The sequence below is a fragment of the Anomaloglossus baeobatrachus genome, unplaced genomic scaffold (assembly GCF_048569485.1).
Source record: "Anomaloglossus baeobatrachus isolate aAnoBae1 unplaced genomic scaffold, aAnoBae1.hap1 Scaffold_178, whole genome shotgun sequence".
Classification (NCBI taxonomy): Eukaryota; Metazoa; Chordata; class Amphibia; order Anura; family Aromobatidae; genus Anomaloglossus; species Anomaloglossus baeobatrachus.
The window spans coordinates 204,201-213,737 of record NW_027441948.1 but is presented as its reverse complement, the minus strand read 5'-3'; positions in this window follow the sequence as shown (position 1 = coordinate 213,737).

Sequence of the window (9,537 nt, the reverse complement as noted above, 5' to 3'; positions counted from 1 at the left end):
ACTCATCCCTGGGGGAGTTAGGCGAGTGGTATCGAGAGCTACATGTCGGCACTGATGATACCCCCATACACCACAAGGAAGGGGTATACCGGGTGGTACAGGAGTATGAGCGGGTTTTTAGCAAGCACCCTCTAGATTTTGGGCAGATTAAAGGGGTTCAACACCACATCCCTACCGGTACACACTCCCCTATTAAAGAGAGATACAGGCCTATTCCCCCTGCGCACTACCAATGCGCCAAAGACATGTTGAGGAACATGAAGGAGGCAGGGGTTATTAGGGACAGCTGTAGTCCCTGGGCCGCTCCGTTGGTGCTGGTTAAGAAGAAGGATGGCACCATGCGGATGTGTGTGGATTACCGGAAGATTAACCAGATAACGCATAAGGATGCTTACCCTCTGCCCCGCATCAAAGAGTCCCTGGCCTCGCTGAGAACCGCTAACTACTTCTCCACCCTTGACCTCACCAGCGGGTACTGGCAGGTGGCCGTGGCACCGGAAGACCGAGAGAAGACTGCCTATGGGACCGTTTTGCTGTACTTGGATGATGTGATTGTGTACTCACAGACGTATGAAGCCCACCTGGAGCACCTAGCCGAGGTGTTCGCGTCCCTTGCCAAGTATGGGATGAAGTTGAAGCCCTCAAAGTGTCATCTGCTGAAACCCAGAGTGCAGTACCTAGGACATGTGGTTGGTGCGGAAGGTGTCGCCCCCAACCCCGAGAAGATCACCGCCATCCAAGACTGGCCGAGACCGACCACAGTGAGGGAAGTGAGGCAGTTTCTGGGCCTGGTGGGATATTACCGTCGCTTCATTAAGGGGTACACAAAGATGGCTGCCCCCATGCAAGACCTCCTCGTAGGACAGACCAAGGGTGGTAGATCCCTAGTAGCCCCATTGGTGTGGGAAGAAAAGCATGAGGAATCCTTCCGCCAGCTGAGAACAGCCCTGACCGGAGAGGAAATCCTAGCGTACCCTGACTACAGCCGCCCATTCATCCTCTACACCGACGCCAGCAATGTGGGCTTGGGGGCTGTTCTATCCCAGGTCCAAGACAGAAGGGAAAAGGTAATAGCTTATGCTAGCCGAAAACTCCGACCGACTGAGAGGAACCCTGAGAACTACATCTCCTTCAAGCTTGAGCTCTTGGCACTGGTGTGGGCTATCACCGAGCGGTTCCGCCATTACCTGGCAGCAGCCAAGTTCACCGCGTACACAGACAATAACCTGCTGACCCATCTAGATACGGCCAAGCTGGGCGCGTTGGAGCAGCGATGGGTGACCAGGTTAGCCAACTACGATTTCACCATCAAGTACCGGGCCGGCCGTACCAACGTCAATGCCAATGCACTCTCCCGGATGCCCCACCTGTCGGAAGAGGGGCCAGAGGATGATGACCTCGAAGAGATCGAGTTGCCTGCATTTCACCGGCCATTCACTGAGAAGGTGCACGTCTACCAACAACGGGTGAACCTGGATCCGCTGCCCCGACAGGACTGGCAGGAAGCTCAGGACCAGGCACCTGCTGTCCGCCTGGTCAAGACTCTAGTGGAACAGGGTTCTGCTGGGATAGACCCTGCTGCCCCTGCCGAAGCCCAACGTCTGTGGCAAGAACGGACCCGGCTATACCTACACCAGGGGAAGTTGTATCGCGAGCTGATTAATCCAAAGACTCACGAGAAGATCCGCCAGCTGGTGATTCCCCAGGCTAACGTGCCCACCGTCCTGCAAGCATACCATGATGGTGCAGTGCACTTCGGGTGGAAGAAGCTAGAGATGTTGTTAAGAGAGCGGTTCTATTGGAGTGGAATGCGGGAATCTGTGGAGGCCTGGTGCCGAGAATGTGGCCCTTGCGCATTGAGAAGGAAGGACGAGGCCAGCCAGAAGGCACCCCTACACCCGATCATTACACACCAACCGCTGGAGCTGGTTGCCCTTGACCATGTAAAGCTCACCCCCAGCCGAAGTGGGTACACCTACGCTCTGACCATCGTAGACCACTACTCGAGGTTCCTGGTGGTTGTCCCAGTTAAGGACTTAACCGGCCGCACCGCTGCTAAGGCTTTCCAGGCTTATTTCTGTTGACCGCATTGGTACCCGGAGAGGGTGCTTACCGACCAGGGTCCGGCCTTTGAAGCAGAGGTATTCCAGGAATTCTGCCAGTTGTACGGCTGCAAGAAAATCCGGACCACGCCTTACCACGCCCAAACCAATGGCATTTGTGAAAAGATGAACCACTTGGTCCTGGGCCTCCTCAAGACGTTACCACTGGAAGAGCGGAACCTGTGGCTGGAGAAGCTACCTGACCTGGTCGATATGTACAACAACATCCCTTCCAGCTCTACGAAATGCACTCCAGCATACCTGATGAGAGCTCGTCCCGGCCGGCTACCAGTGGATCTGGAAATGGGCTTGGAAGCTTCAGAAGCACTCCTGTCGACAGCTGAATGGGACACTCGGCGGAGGACACAGTACCGACAGGTCCAGGAGTATGTTGAAAAGAACTTGTGCCAGAGTCGGGGACAACAGGAGCAGTGCTTCAACAAGAAGGCGCCTGCCGGTTCCTTCCAACCTGGGGATGTAGTGCTGAAGCGGAAAAGAAGGGCCCACAAGCTGGATGATCAATGGGAAAAAACCCCGTATGTAGTCCAGCCCACAGGATGGGAGAATGGGAAGGCCTACCAGATCAGCCGTGACCAGGGGGGGACTTTGGCCACGGTTTCCCGAGACCACCTGAAGAAGTGCCCACCAGCATTGAGAGTAGCGGATGAGGCTCCAGTTCCCAGTCCAGTGGAGAAGGAAAAAGAGGTAATCCACACCATGATGGGTGATTTTCCAGCAGACTGGCCTACACAGAACGGTGCGGTGATCCTTCCAGTGATACTGTTCCCACAACCCGTGGATGAAGAAATGATGGAAACGGTTAACCGCGAGCCAGTGCCCAGGGATGTACCTGTACCCAGCTCCCCTACGCCTCCGCCTGCCCCACATGATAGCAGGGAGGAGGAACTGACTGTTCCCTCTGCCCCACTGCCTGTCACCACTGACACCGGACCCCGAAGGTCCACTCGCCCCAACCTAGGTAGACCCCCACTTAGGTACAGGGAAACTACTCTTTAAAAGGGGGGGCTTTATGTGTTGAGTGTACCAGTTTGAAAGTTTTAAATGATAAGTAAAGATGATCAACCAAAGAAGTTTACCTGATTGAACCGTGATTAAACCGGCCGTTGCCGGCAACTGTTGTCCCCGTAGGGACTGTGCAACCATTGCGTAAGGAACTGCTTACGGACAAGCCCGAGAACTTGCAGGGCAACCACAAACTTAGTGCAATGTAAATAAAAATGTTTGTTGGCTTGACACCGTTACCGCCTCCGGAGAGGCTGATTTGGGAGGATGGGCCTGGAGGAAAGGGATGGCCTAGGCCCGCCACTACCGTAACCGGTGGCGATCCTCCGGGGGTTCAGGGGTCCCCTTGGACGTGGGCCCCCTGAAAGAGACAGAACCCGCTCGGGCAACTTGGTGCTGGACTGGGGTCAAGGGGTGCTGCCCGCTTCTTAGGGGCAGCATCAGGGCCAGGTTGTTTGGGTGGGAGAAGAGCGGAAGCTGTACCGTTGTAAAATGTTTATGATGCTTTTACATGTTTTACCGTTTTATTCTTTTTCAGGGAAGGAGTCTTGCGAGGATAATTTGCATATTCCCAGTGCCTTCTGGGATAAGTGAAGAGTCACCGCGAGCTCAAGGAGAACCGGGTTTTGGCCGTTACAGCCGGAAGGAAGACTTCTGAAAGCCAGGGAAGGAGTCTTGCGAGGATAATTTGCATATTCCCAGTGCCTTCTGGGATAAGTGAAGAGTCACCGCGAGCTCAAGGAGAACCGGGTTTTGGCCGTTACAGCCGGAAGGAAGACTTCTGAAAGCCAGGGAAGGAGTCTTGCGAGGATAATTTGCATATTCCCAGTGCCTTCTGGAATAAGTGAAGAGTCACCGCGAGCTCAAGGAGAACCGGGTTTTGGCCGTTACAGCCGGAAGGAAGACTTCTGAAAGCCAGGGAAGGAGTCTTGCGAGGATAATTTGCATATTTTAGCCTGTCTTCTTCATTGTGAGCGTGAGTGAGCAAAGTGTGAGCAAAAGTAAGTGTGAATAGAATTGTTTGTATTTAGTTGTTTAATTACTTAACATTTGTTTAGTGCTATCCCCATTAGAAAATGTGCTCCACTATTGCTAATGCGATCCAGTGTACATCTTGTCTCATGTATGCAGTCCTTGAAAAGCCGTTCGAGGGTGCATACTGTTGTTCGAGATGTGCGCAAGTTGCACGTTTGGAAGCCCAGATACTGGATCTAAATGAGCAGCTGGCAACTCTGAGATGCATTAGCAATATGGAAAGGAGTGTGCTGCTCACTGAGCAGCAGCTTGCTGGGTCAGATGTGAGGGAGGATCGTAGTAGGGAGCGGCAGGACGGTGAGGTAGGTAGCTGGGTGACAGTTAGAAAGGGGGGTAAAGGGAAAAGTGCTAGGGAGGCTAGTCCTGAACTGACACACCCCAATAGGTTTGCAAACTTGGCAGATGAGGGGGATGTCATTACAGGGGTAGCATTGCTGCAGCAAGGCATGACCTCTGAACGCCAGAGGAGTGTCTGCTCCAGTAAGGGGGGGAATAGGAGTGCAGGGCAGGCAAGACAGGTACTGGTAGTGGGGGACTCAATTATTAGGGGGACAGATAGGGCAATCTGTCACAAAGACAGGGATCGCCGAACAGTGTGTTGTCTTCCTGGCGCTCGAGTTCGGCACATCGCTGATCGGGTTGACAGATTACTGGGAGGGGCTGGGGAGGACCCAGCGGTCATTGTACATATTGGCACAAATGACAAAGTTAGAGGTAGGTGGAAGGTCCTTAAAGATGATTTCAGGGAATTAGGTTGTAAGCTTAAAGCATGGACCTCAAAGGTGGTATTTTCGGAAATACTACCTGTGCCACGAGCCACACCAGAGAGGCAAAGAGAGATCAGGGAGGTTAACAGGTGGCTCAAGAATTGGTGTAGGAAAGAGGGTTTTGGGTTCCTGGAGAATTGGGCCGACTTTTCAGTTGGCTACAGATTCTATGCTAGGGATGGGCTGCATCTTAATGGGGAGGGTGCAGCTCTGCTGGGGCAGAAAATGGCTAGAAGGTTGGAGGAGTGTTTAAACTAGGAATGGGGGGCGAGGGTATTCACTTTATAGAAGGGGAATGTAGTGCAGATAGTGACCAGGGCACAAGTAATGAAATTGGGGGTGGTACGGGGGGAAGGGTTAGGACAGTCAATACAGTAAGCAGGAATATAGGTACAGAGTCATACGTAACGTGCATGTACACTAATGCCCGAAGCCTCACAAATAAGGTGGAGGAATTAGAATTAATATTGTTGGAAGAAAATTATGATATAGTGGGGATATCAGAGACATGGCTGGATGAGAGCTATGACTGGGCTGTTAATTTACAGGGTTATAGCCTATTCAGGAATGACCGTACAAATAAGCGAGGGGGAGGTGTGTGTCTATATGTAAAATCATCCTTAAAACCCATCCTGCGTGACAACATATGTGAGGGTACTGAGAATGTAGAGTCCCTATGGGTGGAGATAAGGGGGGGGAGAGTGAATAATAAAATACTGATAGGGGTGTGTTATAAGACGCCGAATATTATGGAAGAGGTAGAGAATCTCCTCATAAAGCAAATTGATAAAGCAGCGAGTCTCGGAGAGGTAATTATTATGGGGGACTTTAACTATCCTGATATAAATTGGGGAACAGAAACTTGCAGTTCCAGCAAAGGAAATAGATTTTTGATAACAATGAAAGATAATTACCTTTCACAAATGGTACAGGACCCCACAAGACGGGGAGCACTACTAGACCTTGTACTAACCAATAGGCCAGACCGCATATCAAATATACAAGTTGGGGGTTACTTGGGGAATAGTGATCACAAAATAATAAGTTTTCATGTATTCTTTAGTAAGATGTATAGTAGAGGGGCTACAAGGACACTAAACTTCAGGAAAGCAAATTTTAAACGGTTGAGAGATGATCTTAGTGCAATAAACTGGGATGATGTACTAAGTAATAAAAGTACACAAAGCAAATGGGAGACTTTTATGAGCATCCTGAATAGGGCTTGTGCACAAAATATACCCTATGGAAACAAACATGCTAGAAATAGGAGGAAACCCCTATGGCTAAATAGAGCTGTAAGGGAAGCAATAAAAGAAAAACAGAAAGCCTTAAAAGAATTAAAGAGGGTAGGTAGTGATGAGGCATTATATAATTATAGAAAATTAAATAAAATATGTAAAAAGCAAATTAAGTTAGCTAAGTTTGAGACAGAGAGACTCATTGCGAGAGAAAGTAAAAATAATCCTAAAATATTCTTTAACTACATAAACAGTAAAAAACTGAAAAGCGATAGTGTTGGCCCCCTTAAAAATAGTCTTGGTGAAATGGTGGAAGGGGATGAGGGTAAAGCCAACCTGCTGAATGACTTTTTTTCTACGGTTTTTATACAAGAAAATGCCATGGCAGATGACATGACCAGTGATGCCATAAATTCACCCTTGAATATTACCTGCTTAACCCAGCAGGAAGTACGCCGCCGCCTCGAAATCACTAAGGTTGACAAATCTCCGGGCCCGGATGGCATACACCCCAGAGTACTACAGGAATTGAGTTGTGTGATAGATAGACCATTATTTTTAATCTTCTCAGATTCCTTAATAACTGGGTCGGTACCGCAGGACTGGCGCATAGCAAATGTGGTGCCAATATTCAAAAAGGGGACAAAAACTGAGCCGGGAAATTATAGGCCGGTAAGTTTAACCTCTACGGTTGGTAAAATCCTTGAGGGTTTCTTGAGAGATGCTATACTGGAGTATCTCAAGAAAAATAACCTTATGACAGAGTATCAACATGGGTTTATGAGGGATCGATCCTGTCAAACTAATTTGATCAGCTTCTATGAAGAGGTAAGTTCAAGCCTGGACCAGGGAAATGCAGTGGATGTTGTGTATATGGACTTTTCAAAAGCTTTTGATACGGTGCCACACAAAAGGTTGGTACATAAAATGAGAATAATGGGGATAGGGGAAAATATGTGTAACTGGGTTAAAAACTGGCTCAGTGATAGGAAACAAAGGGTGGTTATTAATGGTACGTACTCGGACTGGGTCTCAGTTCATAGTGGGGTACCACAGGGGTCAGTATTGGGCCCGCTTCTTTTCAACATATTTATAAATGACCTTGTTGGGGCATGCGGAGTAGAATTTCAATATTTGCAGATGATACTAAACTCTGCAGGGTAATCAATACAGAGGAGGATAATTTTATATTACAGGGAGATTTATGTAAATTGGAGGATTGGGCTGAGAAGTGGCAATTGAAGTTTAATGTAGATAAATGTAAGGTCATGCACTTGGGTAGAGGAAATAACATTTATGATTATGTACTTAATTGTAGAACACTGGGTAAAACAGACACAGAAAAAGACTTGGGTGTATGGGTGGATGGTAAACTTCACTTTAGTGGACAGTGTCAGGCAGCTGCTGCCAGGGCTAATAAAATAATGGGATGTATTAAAAGAGGTATAAGTGTTCATGAAAAAAATATAGTTCTACCTCTGTACAAGTCACTAGTGCGACCGCACTTAGAATACTGTGTACAATTCTGGTCACCGATATATAAGAAGGACATAGCTGAACTGGAGAGGGTGCAAAGAAGAGCGACCAAGATTATTAGAGGAATGGGGGGGCTGCAATACGAAGACAGGTTATTAAACTTGGGGTTATTTAGTCTGGAAAAACGAAGGCTTAGGGGAGATCTAATCACAATGTATAAATATATGAGGGGACAGTACAGAGACCTTTCCAAAGATCTATTTACACCTAGGCCTGCGACTGGAACACGGGGGCATCCGCTACGTCTTGAGGAAAGAAGGTTTAATCATAATCACAGACGAGGATTCTTTACTGTACGAGCAGTGAGACTATGGAACTCTCTGCCACATGATGTTGTAATGAGTGATTCACTACTAACATTTAAGCAGAGCCTGGATGCCTTTCTTGAAAAATTTAATATAACCAGTTATGTATATTAGATTTTATGACAGGGTATTGATCCAGGGAACTAGTCTGATTGCCGGATGTGGAGTCAGGAAGGAAATTTTTTCCCCATTGGAACTTGTTTGCCACATTGGGGTTTTTTGCCTTCCTCTGGATCAACATGTTAGGCTACGGGTTGAACTAGATGGACTTAGAGTCTCCCTTCAACCTTAAAAACTATGATACTATGAGTTGTGAAAATAAAACCGCTGATGGACGGGCAGCCCGCGGACGGTCTGCATTTTACTATAGGGGAATGTGGCGCCCTGGACAAGCCAGGTCGTCACAGGTACTACACCAACACACTCTACACTCCGGCTAGGCACACCGAAGCTAAACACAAATCCTAGTTGCCTTCCTCCAGGGGCTGATGTCCACACCAGGGGGTGGGCCAGGCGGTTGATCCCACCCACCGAGGAGTTCACAGTCCTGGAGGCGGGAAAAGGAGTCAGATTAGAGATCAGTTTTGGAGTTAGAGAAGTGAAGAGGAAAGGAGACTGACCGTGTCCGGGTGTGTGGCCCGGGCACTCAGCAAGGTTGGCAGATGGTGGTGACCTTCTGCAGGAGAGGCTGATTGGAGTGAACCGTACGGACCGGGGATGGGCGGTGGCCCGCCGGTACCAGATCGGGGAGTGAAGAGAAGCCAGCACCATCCGGCAGGGCCTACGGACCCCGACCAGGCTAGGAGTCGCCGTAAAACCGGTCAAATCCGTTAGCGACAGGAACCTCCAGGGTTTCCCAGCAGTCAAGACCCGATTGAAGGCAACAGCTCACACCGTAGAGGGAAGCACAGTCACCGCCAAGGCTACAGTTCCCAGGGCCAGAGCCTGCGGGCAAAAGGGGCTCCCTCAGCATCCATCCAAGCTGGGGAGCGGGTTACCGGTGGGAAGCCCGCTAGATTTTGGGGGAATAAAAGGGGTCCAACACCACATCCCCACAGGTGCACACCCACCCATCAAAGAGAGCTATAAGCCAATACCACCTTCACATTGCCAGTGTACCAAGGACATGTTGAGCAACATGAAGGCGGCTGGGGTTATCCGTGACAGTTGTAGCCTTTGGGCAGCTCTGTTGATCCTGTTAAAAAAGAAGGACGGCACCACTCCCCGTATAGAGGAATCGCTAGCTGCATTGAGAACTGCAAATTATTTTTCTACCCTTAATCTCACTAGTCACTATTGGCAAGTGTCCGTTGCTGAGGCAGACCGGGAGAAGACCGCCTTCGCCACCCCTATGGGTCTCTGCGAGTTCAAAAGCATGCCCTTCGAGCTGTGCAATGCGCCAGGAACCTTCCAGAGGCTGATGGAATGCTGCTTGGGACAAGATTTTAGGGTGTATAAAAAGGGAGATTAGATCCCGTGATCCCAACGTATTGTTACACCTCTATAAATCACTTGTAAGGCTACATCTGGA